This window comes from Octodon degus, unplaced genomic scaffold, assembly GCF_000260255.1.
Source record: "Octodon degus isolate 3935 unplaced genomic scaffold, OctDeg1.0 scaffold00169, whole genome shotgun sequence".
NCBI classification, from domain to species: Eukaryota; Metazoa; Chordata; class Mammalia; order Rodentia; family Octodontidae; genus Octodon; species Octodon degus.
In genome coordinates this window covers 3,634,190-3,652,611 of record NW_004524745.1, presented here as the reverse complement: position 1 = coordinate 3,652,611, position 18,422 = coordinate 3,634,190, and the positions used below count along the sequence as shown (strand labels likewise).

The window sequence follows — 18,422 nt, the reverse complement described above, 5'->3', positions numbered from 1 at the left end:
TTTTTTTTTTGAACTGAGGATTGAGCTCAGGCCCTTGCTTGCCAGGCAAGCACTTATTCTGAGCTATCTCCCCAGCCCCTAAAATTAATTTTACCTGGTACATAAAAACAATACATAATAACTTTCTGACAGAAAAAAAGAAAAAACACCAAACAATATGGGGCTGGGGAGATAGCTCAGGAGAATAAGCGCTTGCCTGGCAAGCACAAGGGCCTGAGTTCAATCCCTAGTTCCACCAAAAAAAAAAAAAAAAAAAAATTAGTGTGGCATGATGTGATATATACATATATACATATGTGTGTGTGTGTGTGTGTATTTGTTTTGTTTTTGTTTTCCTACTTTTAGAATATTTTTTCCACCCTTAAAAATGACCAATAAAGAATAGTAAGAAGAAAGCTTTTACCTCAACACAATAGGAAAAACTGGTTAATGTACCACAATAATAGTCTATACAATTTAAAAATAAATCTTTCCATGAGTGAGTAAATTCGTGAGGTGAAAAGACATAACAAGAATCTGAAAATGACTTAGAAATTACAATTTTACAGCAAGATAAAGACTAGGCAAGACTCAGTCGGCGGCCACTCAGTCAGCTTGGTGCCCATCGGCTATGCCAAGCCTCACTGCAGAGCGTGCTGCGCACAAACCTCATTTGATCAAGATGGAAGCCAGGGCTTACAGAGGCCGGACAGAACACACATAATAAACACAAGCTACCAAGTTTCATGAGCCAACATCTTGAGATGCAAAACCCAAGCATGGTCAACCAAGGAAAACACGCAACCTGGGAGCCAAAGCAGCCGTAGCATGATGGCACTTGTCACCACTCATTATCAACAAGCAACCTAATATGGCACGTGTCAGAGCACAGTGACATACATCAGGCTGCTGCTCCAGAGCTGGAGAAGGAGCAACAGAATTTCCAGTGCACACGATAGCCTGGTTTCAAGGACTGCGTGTAGAATACTGGACATGAGGTAAAACAGCCGGCAGGAGGCTCTCCCCTGGACATCACTCATGCATGCCGTCTGGAAGCCACGGCAGGCACTTCCTGAGGAGTGTGCTAACACAAAGAGGACTCTTCCCTGCGCCTAAGCACATACAGCCAGAGACACACAGACATCCACTGACAACACAACGTAGAAAGGGAGATGATAAAGTATGTAAATGAGCATGCACAAAATAACAAAATCATATACAAAGAAAGTTAGTTTTTCAGGGTGACTCCAAGAAGGTTTCACTGAGAAGAAAAATCATTGAACAATGTGTTCACAAAAACTTCCTCAAAATAAGCAAATAGGTGCAAAAGAGCCTATTTTACAAAATATCTGTCCACCATTTCACCTGCTCATAAAGTACACAGGTACATTTTAAAATGACAAGAATGTAATATTCCAAGTTCTTTACAATTGAGTATGACACTGAAATCAGGGCGGCTGCTCAGATAGCTAACAAAATCTCAACTAAAGGGAACTCAGTTTTCAGGGAGAATGTTATACTTTGGATATGATCTGTCTCTTCCAAAATCCATGTTGAAATTGGATCTCCGCTGTAACAGCACGGGGGAGCAGTGTCTACAAGAGACGATTACATCACAGGGCACTGCCCTCATAAAAGGATTAAAGCTGCTCTTGTGGGATGGGATGACTGACCACAGGAGTACGCTGTTAAGAAGCAAGCCCTCCTGCTTTCCCCACGCGCCTGCTGCCTGCATGTTAGGACACAGCATGAGGTCTTGCTAGCTGCACCTCCTGAGCACCTTGGACCTGCAAGCTTCCAGACCATGAGCTAAAATATACTGCTATTCTTTTGTTTTTGAAGATTAAAAATATTTTTTCTTATTCAATATACTTCTGGTTGTCTATGATTTGAATAAACAGGTATTCTTTATAAATTCTCAGTCTTAGATATTCTGTCATAGCAACAGGAAATAGACTAAGACAAAGAGCTTCCAGAAAGAGAAATAGCCTTCCAGTCTTTTCACCTGCACAGCGTGAAAGAAAAGAGAAGTAGTGGTCTCGCACTGGGCAACACGCTGTTGGCCACAGGAGAATAAACAGCCTGTCTGGATGCCACCTGGGTGTGCAGCTGTCTTGTTTTCCCAGATGATTACAAGGAGAAACAACTCTCTCATTTTTTCTGAACATTCGAGCTGTTCATTCTCTAAGAAAAGCAGTCCCTTTTCCTCTTACAACTCCTTTCTATTTGAAACATACTATTGTTGTATATGTGCACGAGCTGGGTTAGGATCTATTGTGTATTAGACAATAAACCCAAACAGACCCTGGTCTCTTGTAATTTTGTACAATCTGTTTGTTTTCTTCTGGTTAGCACACGCCTTCCAAACACCTGGTCACTAAGGTGCCAGGATCACAGTCCTCTGGCTTGCACCCTTTGCCAGGGGTGAGAGACAGGCAGTTTGCGCCTTTCTGCTTCAGTCCTGTCAATCTTAATAACCTCACTGATGTAACCCAAGGAGAAATGACAGACCTGTCGGAGTGTCTGACAGTCTTGACTAAACGCCCTGGGCTTCCTTCATCCATGTTGGCTGATACTGTCTCAACTGCATCAATTTCCTAGGTAACTGTCTCAGAATTGGATTTTTAAAGACTAATACTACACAGTAAATCAATAACCTAACCTTCAAAAGATATGTACTAAATTCAGGGTCTAACCTTTCATTTGCCAACTATTGTTTTGGAGTATCCTAGAGGTCTAACAGTGGAATAAACCCTCAAAATTTTTAAATAAAGAACAGAACACACACACACACACACACACACACACACACACACACACACAGAACAGAACACATCAAATAATAAAAGCTTTGCTGCATCTTATCTTACACTGGGTAAGATCCTGAGCCTCCTTTGGAGAACTTAAAAATTCTACACTGATATTTAACATTTCTGTAAGCCAAAGAAAAGGCTTTAAAGCACACACAGTTTTTGTCAAGATAGCAAAACAACCTCTTGATCCCAGAAGTAAAAAACACAACTGATCATCTTATCAGGACATTGAAGTCAAAAAGATCTCAAAAAACTAAAAAAATGGACCATTCTTGGGAGGTTTTGAGACTCAAGATAATTTGCACATGTTTTTGCAAATTCCAGGACTGTAGTTACAGCTATATGTGCTTTCCCTATTGTCCCTATGAACAGACCGCAGGCCCTCTAAACAATGATAACAGGATGTGATTCTAATTTGCTCCTTGCTATGAACCACAGAAGCCTTAGGGTCTCTGGTGAACCACTCACTGGAAACAAGCTATCCCTCAATGGACAAAAACGAAGCCTTGTCATTGGAGTGATGGGGGAGGGGCACCCATGGTTAACCCACCACCTACCTGCTCTATGCAGGAAACCAAAGCCAACACACAACTGAAGGCCCAAATTGCACAATCTTAGGTGAGCTCACTTTAAATCCGCTACCAATCACCTAAGGGACTCCTTGACATCACCCTGAATTCTACTTTTTATTCTCTCACTCGACTAGAGAACACCTGAACACTTTCTCCTCCATCCATGAATTATGCAGATCTCCTTGCCCTTTCTCATTCTCAGCTGGAGAACGTGGGTATATCCCTGAGGAACTGCATAAGCACAGGAGTGTGAGCATGCTCACCCCATCTCCCCCACCTGCCTGCCCCATCTCCCCCACCTGCCTCTCTGCTTTGTGCAGAGCCCCACACTTCCCATCACATGCAGGAGTGTCCCTGCCCCACACAGGCCACGCCCTCCCCACCACTCAGGAACATACAACCGCAATTCTGGGCTGTTTCCTGAGCCACGGAACTTTCCATTTCTCAAGAATCACTCCTGCACAAACAGATGCCTTCCTTTCCGCCATATAAAGATGAAAAAGCTTTTTAATTCCCAAATCTCTTCATATTGCATCTGTAAATAAATCTTTAGAACACTGAAGTTGTCCTATATTCTGTCTCTCACTCCCTCTTAAATCCACTTTATTTCAGGTTAAGTATCATTTCTCCCAAATGCTTGACATCAGAAGGGCTTCAGGTATGTGTCTGTCTGTCTGTTCGTTCATTCGTTTTCTTTCTTTCCTGCCTGCATCTTGAAGATGAGACCTAGGTCTACACATAAAATTCATTTATGAGGTGCTCCCCTCCCTGATTCTGTAGATTAAACCCAGGCCTCTACAATTGAGATACACCCCCCAGCCCTCGGGTCCCTTTTTTCAGGGTCTCACTTGGTTGCTAAATTGCCCAGGCTGGCCTCAAATTTGAAGTCCTCCGGACTCAGTCTTTTAGGGTTCTGACATCACAAGTGTGCACCACACCTGGGCTCAAATATGTTTCTACACACTTTAACATACATACCTGAGGGTTGGCCTGATAGCTCAGCAGACTAAAGCACCTGTTTAGACCAAAGGCAACAGCCCGGATGCCATCCCCAGCCACTGTGCCAGCCCCACCCCCAGGGAGCACTGAGATGGTAAGTGAGCCTGGTGGTGCTCGCCTGTAATCCCAGCCCTTGAGAGGCTGAAAACAGAAGAATCACTATGAGTCTGATCTATGTAATGAGACTCTATAGACCCTATCATAAATACAGAGGAAGAAAAAAATACATAGCCTGAAGGTAATTAAATGCAATCTTTTAAATAACTTTGCACATGAAACTGAGTTTGTGTACAATGAATCAGCAAAGACGCCACCATGTCAGCCACCCATGTAGACAATCTGTGCAAGTTTGGCACCAGCATCACTCCCCTCTCTGAATTTACACACTATCAATAAGCAATCATTTTGTTACACTTATACATAAGCACTTGATAGGAAGAAACACAACATATTGGTAAAACAGTGGAAAAAATGTGTTCAGGATGATCAAGTGTCACCACACCCACAATGGAATACTGCAGTGACCCCCATGCAATGAAATCTAATGAAAGATACAAGGCTCCACCCACTTACCTGAAATGTTTGTCCTGTGCTCCTAGGACAACTGTCCCTCTTGCTTCTCCTGCTAGCCCACTGGCAGCCCTTTCACACCATCCTCTATCTCCCCAACCAGGAAAGACTAGATCGCCCACGGCTCAGTGCACATCAAGGTCCACAGCTGCCAATGCCATCCACATACAACTACTAAATGTACATAGCACAGCCAGGATCCTCCCCAAATCCAGACACCCACCTGCCATCTCTACTTAGAGGTCTATTAGAATTTCAAAGTTCACATGTTTAAAAGGAAACTGATGATTTCACTTCCTCTAAAACAAAAAACTTCTTCTCCTGCCTTCTTTCCTATCTTGATAAATGCCACAATACTCTTCCATTACCTTTGAGTTAGATTTAGCTTCTCTCCATCTGCAAATCCTACTGCCTCTGCCCAAAACAGGACCAGAATTTGCAAATTTTCACCACTCCCAGGCCTAAGCAGCCATTACCCACAACTAGTGTTCTTGTAATGATATCCCTGTGTCTACCTCTGCAATTAGAGGAATGCTTTAAAAAATACAAGTCAAATCAGCTCACTTTTTGGTCAATATTTTCCAATGGTTTCCTTTCTTCCAAAAAGTAAAAGCTGAAGTCTTTTTGATGGCCTAGCTGGCCCTCTATTCTCTATCCACAGTCTCTCGTTTCCATTCTGTTTTGGGATGAGGTGGAGATGATGAATAGAAGTCCAGGGGCCCACAAGGAGGCTTTGTCCACAGGGCCCAAATGGAAGGAGGAAGAAGGAAGAAGGAAGACCTTATTCACACAGAAGCAGAAGGCTTAGCAATGCTGAGGCCAAATGTACCTAATGAATTGGATGATCCAGACAAGGAGAATTCCAAGCAGAGCTGGAAAAAGTGCTGACTGGCTTCATTTTTCTGCCTGTAATGAAATGCAAAGAGATAAAAAGGAGAGAGAAAGAAAGCCAAAAAATGGAAGGAAGGAAGTGAAGGAAGGAGGGAGGTCAGGAGGGAGGGAGGGGGGAGAAGATAAGGAGAGGGTGAGAGAGATTGCTATAAAGCTAGGACTTACTGTGTTTGAAAATAAAATGTTCTCATGCTTTAAGGCAAGCAGTGCTACAATTAAGAAAAGGTACGCCCTCTGTGTAAGTGTGGGCCGTCCTTCTCTTCACTTCAACAGAATGGAACTGAAGCAACAGCCTCTGACTCCTGAGACCTGGTCATAAAAGAAGAGACAACACTTGTCCATCCAGCCCTCTTTCCTCCCTCTTTTTTGAGTTGCTGATCCTTGAAACCCAACTACTATGTCACAGGCAATAACACAAGAAGTCTACATGGCCTGAAACTGTAGAAATGAAAATATGTCACATGCCTGAAGATAAACGTTGCTGCCAACCCAATAATTTAGCGCAGAGGAGCCAGGCCAACCCTAGAGACTATGGAGGAAGTGGGGCCCAGACTCCCTGCTCAGCACCGTACCACTCACTTGTGCCACACATCAGAATTCTCAAATAATATGGTTACTGCTCTGGTGCATGGCAGCATCTCCTCTTTCCTTCCACCTTATCTAGGTTCCTGACTTTAAAAACCTCGGGCTCCGAGCACAATCCCAGCCTGCCATGAGCCTAAATGAATCCCTCCACATCTCCACTTGAATGTCCATGGACATTTTAAGTTCAACATATTCCAAACAGATCTGTTGGCTCCCCACTCCTGAAAACCAGCTCCTCAGTCAGATCTATCCTTTTAGCCTTAGCTAGAAACTCTCAGCAGACTCCCTCTAGCCATAGTTTACTGTAAGCTATGGGCCCTATGGAATGTGGACCTATGAAAACCAAGGAAATATTTAGAATCATTAACTCTAAATCTACTTCTTTCTTATTAGCCAACAAAATCATCAGAAATTCCATCTTTTATAGCTCATTCTAAGCTGGGAGGACAGTGTGATCTAATAAAATGTTCATAGTAAAGAAATCAGCAGCATTCCTTTCAATAAGAAATTCCTCAGGCACCAATTTTATTGACAAGAATACTCAGCACATCTACACACCTTGTCTTACAGATAAATATACAAATATGTTTAACTGTATGTAGACATGTTAATGTTGCCTCTAGTCCTGACAGTTTCATTTTAAAGTACTATGTTGTTACAGTTTGTGTCTAGGTGTCCCCCAAAGCCTCATGCAGTCATGGGGCGGCTTCTGGAGTTGGTGATTGATTCTTGATCCAATGCTGGGATTATGGGAGCGAGTGCCCCGGGGCCGATACTCGGCACCACAATGTAAGGGAGGGAGAGAGGCTGGCTGGCTACCTGAGCTGAGGGCACTCCCTTTGCTCTCTGTTCTTTGCCACCACCACGAAGGGTTGTTCTCTGCCCTGTGCCACTCTTCCTTGGAGCCAGCTGAGTGTGGACTGAAACCGCCAATAACTGTGAGCTAAATAAACCTTTCCTTCCTTCATTTTGGGTGTCGGGTATTTGTTCCAGCAACAAGAGAAGCGTACCTAAGACATATGTCTATCATTTTCAACTGTTTTTCCTCTTAATCTTGTTTTGATTAAAAATAAAAAAAAAAGAAACTGGGTGCTATCAGTGAAGAAAGAACACTCTATTCAAGATAGAGCTCAATTCTTCACCTCCTTAAACTTCAGTGGTATTTATTTTATTTTATTTTATTTTTGGTACTGGGAATTGAACTCAGGACATCACACTGGCAAGGTAGGAGCTGTACCACTGAGCTAAATCCCCAGCCCAAAAGGGGGCCCCAGTAGTATTTATTTTATTTTATTTATTTTGCCTCCTTAAACTTCAAAAGCAACAAGTTTATGAAAACCACAGAATAAATTATTGTTCTACACATGGACTACGGAAGTAACATTTGTGCCTGTTGGGATCAACCATCTGAGAAGCGAAAGAAAGACCAAACGATGAAAGGCATCATAGAACTGACTCTAGACAAATGTAGGTGTTCCAAGAGTATTTCAAAATACATGTCAACCTCACCACATACATCAGAGACATAAGGCCAAACAAAGCATGCTCTGCTCTTTCCAGGGCCAGTGAGGAAAGCACACCACATGCCACGAGGGTCACAGGTACCACCTGGCCATGGCTCTCCATCAGCACTTCCCAGGTCAGCTCCTGAATCTGCATGAGGCCTCACATGCCTGCCTTCAGGAAAGATAAGACCCTCTCTAAACAGAAAATGTCCAGCAAAAAAATATCTTCCCCGTTTTTTGGGGGCTTTTTTGTTTTGTTTTTGTTTTTTTTGTATTTTTAGTAAAGGGTCTACAGGGTCTCACTACCTAGATCGGACTTGTAGTGATTCTCCAGTTTTCAGCCTCCCAAGTGCTGGGATTACAGGCCTGTGCCACCACGCCCAGTCTCAATCACCGTCTCAGCATGCCCCAGGAGTGGGGCTGGGACAGCATTCTGAGGATCAAACTCTTTTCCTTTCTTATTAGACACTGTCAACAATAGAGAAACAATTTACTCTTTTATTACAAACACTATTTATCCTACGAAAAAATTTAAATCATAAGATCCACGGCGCATGGGACTGGTGAGATGGCTCAGTGGTCTAATGCACCTACTTAGAACAAGCTTAGCAAAGCGCAGGGACTGCGGTTCAATCCCCCAGTACCACATGCCAGCCGGCCTCGCCCCCTGGTGGGCTGAGCTGGCCACACACACACACACACACACACACACACACACACACATAAAAAAAAAAAAAAAAAAAAATAAAAAAAAAAAAAAAAAACGATCCACAGCCCTAGAGCTACAGGTGACACTGGCTGGCCTGAGATCCTCACACAACATACAGTCTCTTCCTCTATTACACACTACACAGTCCAACCCCTTCATAGACCAGGAACTAAATGGCACCAAGCTTTTTTGAGTCAGAGCATAATGAACACCACATACCTATACAATCTTTCTTATCTCATGAATTTCCAAGATAACTCCCTAACATCTCAGGGAAGACTTGTTTTTTGTTTTTGTTTTTGTTTTTTTGTATTTTAGGGAAGGTCTACAGGATGTTCAGAGTCTCATGACTAGATGGGACTCAGTGATAAACCTGTTTACAGCCTCCCAAGAGCTGGAATTACAGGCTTGCACAACCACACCCAATCTCAACTGTCCTCTCAGCTCGCCCCAGGGTCAGGGCTGGCACAACAGGCCCAGGGGATCAAACACCCAGCCCCTGTGCCTGCTTTAATCTGCTGAGCTATTTGGCCACCCTAGACATGTTTTCTAAAAAAAAAAAAAAAAAATAGGGCTGGCAAGATAGCTCAGCTAAGTACCTGCTTAGTTAAGCACAGGAACCAGGGTTTGATCCCTGCCACCACATGCCCTGCCAGCCCAGCCCAGGCACGCACCAATAATCCCAGTTGTTGTTGTTGTTGTTGTTGTTGTTGTTGTTGTTGTTTTTCCCCCAGGTGGCAAAACCAGGCTTTATGTTGGAAAAAACAATTGAATTGGGTTTTGGTGATAGATACAGGCAAGAAGGGTTATCCCAGGCAGTAATGGCCCCCAAGGGTGGGCTGAGGGCCAAGCTGAGCCTCAGGTGGGTCTCTTGTACAGCTCCCCTGTACAGCTGTCATGGGCAGCCTCATGAGAGGTGCAGGCTGGAGAGGCTCCTGTGGCCCATTCACTTGGGCAGGACATCAGAAGTCTCAGACACCATCTTCTCACTGCAGGTCTCAATCTTCTTCACAACCACAGCAGACTTGGTGCGGGTGAAGCCAGGGCTTTGGAGGTTCCCAAAGCCAGGGCTTGTGAGGTCCCTATAGAGTGAGCTCACCATTCCTGAATAGCCACTGGTGGTCTTCATGTGGATGCTCAAGTTCTGCATTCCAGCCTCCAGCTGCTCTCCTCACCCTCCAGCAGCTTGCAGTAGGTGGCGATCTCGATGTCCAGGGCCAGCTTGATGTTCGTGAGCTCCTGGGACTCACACAGCCGCAGAGCCATGTCCTGCTTGGCCTTCTGCAGGGCAGCCTCCAGCCTGTTCTCCTCGCCCTCTAGAAGCTTGCGGTAGGTGGTGATCTCAATGTCCAGGGCCAGCTTGAAATACATGAGCTCCTGGAACTCGTGCAGCTGCCAGGCCATGTCCTGCTTGGCATTCTGTAGGGCAGCCTCCAGCTGGGCCAGCTTGGCGTTGGCATCCTTAATGGCCATCTCCCCACGCTGCTTGGCATCGGTGATGGCACCCTCCAGGGATGCTCTTTGGTCTTTAAGGGCCTCAGTATCTGCCTGTAGTCGGCTGATGCTGCGGTTCATCTCAGAGATCTCGGACTTCGTGCAGCGGAGGTCATCCCCGTGCTTCCCAGCCAGAGTCTGCAACTCTTCATACTTGATCTGGTACATGCCCTCTGCCTCTGCCCAGCTGCAGTTGGCGATCTTCTCGTACTGTGCCTTGACCTCAACAATGATGCCGTCCAGGTCCAGGGAGCGGCTATTGTCCATGGACATCACCACGGATGTGTCCGAGATCTGAGACTGCAGCTCACGTATCTCCTCTTCATATAGCTGCCTGAGGAAGTCGATCTCATCAGTCAACCCTTCCAGGCATGACTCAAGCTCCACCTTGTTCATGTAAGCTTCATCCACATCCTTTTTGATGAGGACAAATTCGTTCTCCATCTCTGAATGCTTATTGATCTCATGTTCATATTTATTCTTCAAATCCTACACCAGCCCCTGCATGTTGCCAAGCTCCACTTCTAGCTTCAGTTTTTCCTGATCCAGTGAGTCCAGCTGCTGAGAGAGGTTGTTGATGTAGCTTTCAAAGATGTTGTCCATGTTACTCCGGGATGTATTCTGCTGCTGCAGGAGGCTTCACTTGGTCTCCGGCATCTTATGCGGCTGCTCCAAAAACTGAACCTTGTTGATGAAGGAGGTAAACTTATTGAGGTTCTTGATCTGGTCCTTCTCCTGAATGCACATGGCCTGGATGTTGGGGTCCACTTCCAGGTTCAGGGAGTCCAGCAGGCTCTGGTTCACCTGGTCGGCTGTGATGTTCCCCATACCACCAGTCCCGCCATAGCCACCCACCTCCGGCCACCCCAGAAGATGCCACTGCTGCCCATTCTGGAGAAGCTGGAGGAGCTGATACGGGAAGCAGATCCACTGGTGTAGGAGAGACTGCTGAAGGCCCAGGGGCTGGAGGTAGACACCTTGTAGGACTACTGGGTCACTCTTATGGACGTGGTGGAGGCAGGCGAACTGAAGATGGAGCCTAGCAGCCACTTCTGGATGGTCAATAATCCCAGTTCTGGGGAGGCTGAAAACAGGAGGATCACTACAAGTCCAAGCTGCATAGTGAGACCCCGTACTAAATACATTTAAATAGACAAATAAATAAAGGCGAAGTCTGCTTTAAATGAGCAGTAGGAGAGGCCTTTCATCAGAGCAATAAAAGGTTAAGTTCAAAAGAACTGCACAAAAGAAAGAAGCCACAGACACCACAAGAGCTGCCCCCCACCACTGTCGCCCACTGTCCAGGGGTTCCTTCCTCAACCACATTACAGAACTCTGGCTCTGCAGGGACAGAGGCAGCAATAAAGAATCCCTCCCCTCAAGAAGCTTCCAGTCAAGTTGTATTAATTAAGAGCCAGAACCAGCAGTATTTTTAGTATGAGGAGAAAGCCTCATGCATTTCTGGGCGTAGAGGAAAGCTTTAAGAAGGAAGACACAGCAGAGACCTCACTGAACAGTTAAAATAAAAACAACAACAACAACAAAAATGAGATGAAAGCTGTTTAATCCCTGTAAAATGGAAGAGAAGAGAACAGGAAGGGTGTCGAGGTAAGAAGGCAGCAGCAGGTGCCAGCAATATGAGACACAATGGCACAGAAGCTGCAGCTGGAGCAGAGTAGCTACCTTGACCCCCGAGCATGGACTTAGTGGAGAGCTTCAAAGAGTCAGTGCAAGAAAAGGAGCTCATTAGTAAGCAAGGAGCCAGGCATGGTGGTTTATCCCTGTGGTCTCAGTACTCTGGGAGCATAAGGCAGGAGAATTCCAAGGCCAAGCCCAGCCTGGGCAATCTAATAACCTAGCAAGACTCTGTCTCAAAATAAAAAAGTGAAAAGGTCTGGGGAGGACTGGGGAGATAGCTCAGCAGCATAAGCACCTGCATGGCAAGCGCAAGGTCCCAAGTTCCATCCCCAGTACCACAACCATAAATAAATAAAAATTTAAAAAATAAATAGATACAAGGTCTGGAGATGTAGCTCAGTGCAAAATCCCCAGGATTCAATCCACAGCACTGGGGGAAAAAAATTTTTTTTAAAGTAGCCAATGGCTGCATATCTTTAAAGATGTTGTAAATCATATTTGGGAGTTCAGATTTTCCCTTAGTGACCCACCACAGGTTATAGATATCATGGGAATACTTGCAAGATTGATGTTAACAAAGATGCCTTTAATAAAGATACCGTAAACCAAATGAAAAAGCTTAACGCTTCTCCCATACATTATTTCTAGCAAAGAATACTCAAAGTGTTAGAATCATAATATCTGGGGCCATAGTTGGAATGTGAGCCCAAATTCTGAAATAAAATATACTATACAGAGAGTGGCAGAGGAGAAATAATTCTGATTTAATGACACTGTAACCTCCATTCTCCAGCTAGGATCAAATATGCATCATGAGATAGAGTTCCATAAGAATGAAATAAATCACTATTGGGCAGACTTCACTGAAGGCAGATCTATGTCCTCTAAGTGACAAAAGGCTATGTTTTATCTGTCTAATCATCTCAGAAATAGGATTCCAAGTTCAAGACTTTTCAAAAACACGTGAACACTTTTATATAAATTAACAGATGACAGAAAGCAAGCTGGTTTAGCTGAGTGGTTTCGTGGCAACTAGCTTTGCAAATATGTTGGACATCTTCCATAAACCAAATGAACTAAGTCTGCAGATCCAAGATCGGAATGAAAACATCAAGTATGCAAGTCAATAAACTCATTTTATCAAAAATCTTGTATTGAGGAATGTAACGTGACGCAAATTTGTAAGCAGGTCTTCTGCCACTGAGCTACACACCCAGCCCTAAAACTAGTAATTCCATATTTGCCTAATCCCTTCTAACTATATGGAATTAAATCAGTTATCTAAAAAAAAAAAAAAAAAAAAAAGAGAAAACTGCCTAATTAATAGTATCTTGGTCATTCTTGGTAAAACATTCTAAAACATATTTCCCAGAAATTGTAGATTGGATTACTATAATGGCTAATGGACAAACTATTAAGTCAAGTGCTTCTGGATTCACTGCTTTCAATTAAATTGAAAGAGAACCCAACTGAATAGCCTGAGAAATCACTGCGCTCAGGAGCAGAAGAAAAAGAGTAGCTTTAAAGGGAAGATGTGGGCTACATTGTGCTGAAGTACCCGAGAAGTTACTAAAATTAATTTTACATAACAAATCATTGTATGACTTTTTATCTATAATACAGAATACTTTCAAGGAATTAAGTCATTTTCTTTGTAATATTAAATGCCCCCCAAAAAAACAACACCACCACTGCCGCCGCTGCCGCCACCGCCACCACCACCACCACCACCACCATAAATGTACTTCAGTTTCTTAGTTGCACAGGTAATAGTTCCTGTTCCAAGTCTGGTTGCTTCTGTCTCCTAGAAATGGCTGGTCACTATGATGAATGATGTATACACCAATCCCCCACTGGCAAGCCATTCTGCCTCAGTACTTCCTGCTTGCTTATCTGTCATGTAAGTGCTAGACCACCAGAAATCAGGGCCTGATATTCTGGGAATGATTCCAATCAGTACCTGTCAATATAAATGAATCTGCCTCCAAATCTTGGGTATCATTTTGGTGTTTCTCCTTGCCATTGCATCTGGTGCATTGGCCAGGAAAACCAACCATGCTGACCTCAATGGTCACCAGTCATGGCCTTCATGGACAGAACAAAGACTTCAGATCCCAATGAGCAGGCATGTCCTTGATATTTCTTAAGTCATCTCAGAGGAAACTTTAGGAGGAGGAGAGTTCCTGGCTTCCTGCTCTAGCAGCTCACGTCAGACCCCAAAGACAGGAAGACTTCTGTTTGTCTACATATCTGTCTGTCTGTCTGCCTGCCTGCCTGTCTGCCTGCTCCAGCAAGACTTCTGGGGGCACACCAGTTAATTCTGTCAGTGCTGCTCAGCTCAAGCAGAATGGGAATCTGCTCTCCTCTCATTAGACAGGACCACTCTCAACAGAAGGGGGTTTGAATGTTTAACCCCTAAGTACCTGTTAAATGAATGTGTGTGTGAGTGGAACTGTAAGCATAAGCAACAGGCTGCTCCGTTTGTGCACCAAGACTGGACTGCACTCGTTGCAATGACTCACTGGGCCCTCCCTCGTGATTTCATAGTAATCAATGTATGACATAAAAGGGGCCTCACATCTACATTAACTAAGTCACACCTAAGATCCTGCAAAGGGTACAGCCAGGCAGGCATCTGAATGGTCTCGGTCTCTCTCTCTCTCTCTCTCTCTCTCTCTCTCTCTCTCTCTCTCTCTCTCTCTGAAAGGCACTCACCCTTTGTTTGTCATGCCATTGTTCAAGGGTATAAAACATATACATAAGACAGAAATGGGAATTAATCAATACCCAGTCCCTGACTGCAGGAAAAGGATTTTATTAAGTTAAAAATGAAACCAAATAGCTCTGCGCATATCAAAGAAAGAAAAAGAAAAAAAGAGGCCTATTCTTCCTGCGAGTTCCACCTTGGCACACTTGTCAGCCAGTTGGCAGTCACTGCCAACACCTATAAGCTTCACGCCCTGTTCCCACTCATCTACTTCCTGGCAGCTGAACTGGTTCTAGCTGGTCACTGCCTGCGTTCAGCCACAGAGGTCCACCACGCAAAGCTTCTGCTTCACAGCTATGCCTGTCCTGGTCAGACGGAGTCATCTAACGCCCTCCCTAGATGACTGTCACCAATTCCTTCTGAGTTCCACACTCCGAAGGAAGAAAATTGGACTGTCATCCCTGACAAATGAGTGGCCACGGCCTTTCCAAAGGTCGCCTCTCCTAGAAGCAACCCAACCAAGCACTCATCAAAGACATCGAAAAAGAGAACAAGGAGCCCATTAACTACTGTTATCCAGAAACCTGATTTTAAAAAGAGATAGCCAATACAGGAGAAAAAAAAAAAATCAAGCCTGATAAATGATGACACTTCCGGCTATGTTATAAGGACTATGAACACTATAAATAAATAAATAAACAAACAAACATACATACAAACAGCTAAAACTCAAAAGCTTCAACCTGCATCAGATGGCAACCCTTTCATCAGTCTGACCAGGCTCCCTTCTTCACTCACCAGGAGCCCACAGCGCCACAGTCAGGGCACCTAGTACTCTTATCTCTCACACTCCTGCCAGGCACGAACTTGCCTGGAGATCGCTTCTTTACTACTATCTTCAGTTGACAATGGGAAAACTGCTCTAGAGAGAAGTCAGGAGACCCAAGCAACGCCACAGAGCTCTCGGGAGTAGAATGTACTTTCAATCACGCAAGTCTGAGTCCAGAGTCTGTGTTCTTTATACCACACAATGCCTTGTGGGATAGGTGAGTCAGGGTGGGAATTTTGAGGGTCACCAGATTCAAGTAACAACTAAACCACAGAGCAGAGGTGACCAGCCGGGAATAGTAACACGTAACTATCCACAGGAAAATGAGAAGAACTTCAGCCCTAAGGTTTCTGCAAGAATGCTCCTGTCATTCCCTTCCAGGGCCCTCAACACCCAGGGACACAGTGTTTTCCCAGATACGCTTCCCGTGCTGTCATCAGTTCTCCCTGGCTGTTGTGCTGCTTATGATGCTCCTCACAACACCAGAGGCCTCGCCATGAAGAGCCTTTCAATTCATCTACTAGCTCTGTCTACTCACCAGGTGTCTGATGACAACACAGAGATGAAAAGCTCCAATACGTAATAATTTATCACAACCACCTTCCTTTCTTCTTTTGCAGCAGGACTCATACTGTCGCTTACGAGCAGCTTAACAGTTATCACTGATCAGTTCTTATGAATGTCTGCCCAAGCATACAATCGCAGAAAGCGCAGTCTCACACACATTGCAAGATACACTATCAGGATGCCAAGCGAGCGCCACTGCTCCTGGCGGCGAGGTCAGGGCTGGGCCTGCCTGGTGGCTCGGTGCGGGAAGATGGTTTTGTTCCATAATACTCAGAGTACTGGGGGGCACTGGGAAGAATGCAAATATACCAACAATCTCACTAATATTTAAGGAAATGGTATCAGAAACAAATAGTACCAGAAGAAGAAGCATGCAAAGTGTGAGCCTGTAGAGCTAGAACTAAGAAGCACATTAAGAACAAAATCCTGATGAGTCACAGTACATTACAGACAATGGAGAGGGAAAGAGATCAAAAAGGAACAGAAATAAAATAGCAGAAAACTAGGAAATAAGGAGAAGGCGATGTCATGAGAACAAAGTCAGATTTCCAGAAAGAGCAAAGCATTATCGTCGAAGCAACAGAAAGGCCACGTGCAGCACAGCCTGACAACCGGGGAGGTCATTACAGGTGCCCAGCAGAGCTCAAGTTGAGCGATGAAAGGGACCTCAGAAACGAAAGCAAAACAATTTAGACAAAGCTCTCTGGAGTTTAGGTGAGGCACAGGGAGCCGGACATGGCGGTTCCAGAGAAAGCGAGAGTGCTCTATGAGGAAGAGATTTAACTTGGCCAGACACCCGGGAACTACCGATGTCTCCTTCCCCGGGAGCTAGCAGAGCAGTGAGGAGTGGAGAGTCAGGTCAGGAGCGCTGAGCCTCTTCCCTTGTGCCAGCGGGGGAAGGGAGAGGAAAGAAGTACCCGAGTCACCTGGAAGCAAGGGGTCAAGAAGGGAAAAGTTTCTTTTGATTACTTCTATTGCCTTGGGAAGCAAAGTAAGAGATTGCTGGAGGAAGAGGACATTTACATGTTACCTTATGTGTGTGTTGCTTTGACTTTTGAAGCCAAAGGACAGTAGGCTGAGTAGCCTGATTCTCAAAGCCATGTTGAGTTCCATCTTCTGAGAAAAGCTCTAATTAGATACAACTACTGCCTTTCGGTGAGTAATTTGTAAAGGAACCTCAAGTGCCAAAGTTAAAATAAGACATGAGGCACCAGGGATATAGCTCAGCAGCGCAGTACATGCTAGGCAAATGTAAGCTCCTGAGTTTGATTCCCAGTACCGCCCCCCGCCAAAAAAAACCCCACAAAATAAGACGTGAGTATAACTGTTATTATCAAAACCAGGATTAGTACTGGGATATCACATTTATCATTGTCATTGCTTTCAATACCATCAAAACTCATCTTCAAAAATTTCCCAAGGTTCTCAAGACTCTAGAAAGCTTTAGAGCTTATTTAAGCTTTAGAAAGCTTAATTTTCTCTCTTCTTTCCTCTAGGTAGTTTCTTTTTTCTCCCTATATTTTGCTTTAAAACAAACAAAAAGAAAATCTCACCAGTTATATTTTCTCCCATCCTAGTTTCAACAGGAAAGGCCATTTATACATTGAATACTTTATAATCTACACAGAAGTCTGAGTGTAGTGGTGCATGCCTGTAATCCCAGCATTGGGGAGGATGAAAACAGGACAATCACTATGAGCCCAAGCTGTGTAGTGAGACCCTGTACAAAATACATTTTTTTAAAAATCACCTTTATAATCTACACAGAGCTGTCATGCATTCTGATTAGAGCCTACAGTCACTCTATGAATTAACAAAAGAAGGCACTTTGTTTTTCAGTCTACAGATAAGGACACTGCTATGGTTTAAGGATATCTGCTTCAGGGTTCAAGTGTTGGGAGCCCGGTCCTCAGTATGGTGGTGGTGGGAGGTGGTGTCGAACCTTTAAGAGGTAACAGCCAGTGAGAAACGAGCCACCGAGGTGCTGCTCTCAGGAGGAACTGATGTAGCTTTAGAGGAGCCCCGTGAATCTGCTGGAGAAGGTTGCTCTAAAAGTGCAGGGCTAGACACGCTCCAGTTCCCCTGACTCCCTGTCCTTCCGTGTGGTCTCTCCCAACTCACACACACCTGTCATTATGAAGGGGTCTGCTATGAAGCCCTCACCTCAGCTGAACTGAGGCCAGCATTATTATTTTTAATTTTTTAAATCTTTTTATTTTATTTATATATTTGGTACAGGGTCTCTTTACACGGCTCAGACTCATAGCGATCCTTCTGTCTCAGCCTCTCCAGTGCTGAGATTAAAGGTGTGTGCCACCATGCCCAGTTTTGGTGGCCGACACAGAGCACCCAGGAATCCAGGGTCAGGGTGGCATGAGGTACCTGGGATCCAACCCTGGTCCTTGTACTTGCCAGGCAGGTGCTTAGACTGCTGCGCTATCTCCTCAGTCCTGTTGCCAGCATTATGTCCTTAAACCTTCAAGCCAAAGAGCAAACAAACCTCATTTCTTTATTCATTACCTAGCTTCAGGTATTTCATTATAGTAAAGATAGCAGACTAATAC

At 44.5% G+C, this 18,422-nt stretch overlaps 1 protein-coding gene and 1 pseudogene across 2 annotated transcripts in view; both read right to left on the bottom strand.

Annotated features, from left to right (window-relative positions):
* Positions 1 to 18,422, bottom strand: part of Epb41l4a (erythrocyte membrane protein band 4.1 like 4A) — a 251,336-nt gene that overhangs the window by 119,985 nt on the left and 112,929 nt on the right. The window lies entirely within an intron of this gene.
* On the bottom strand, positions 9,570 to 13,812 carry LOC105743809 (annotated as a pseudogene).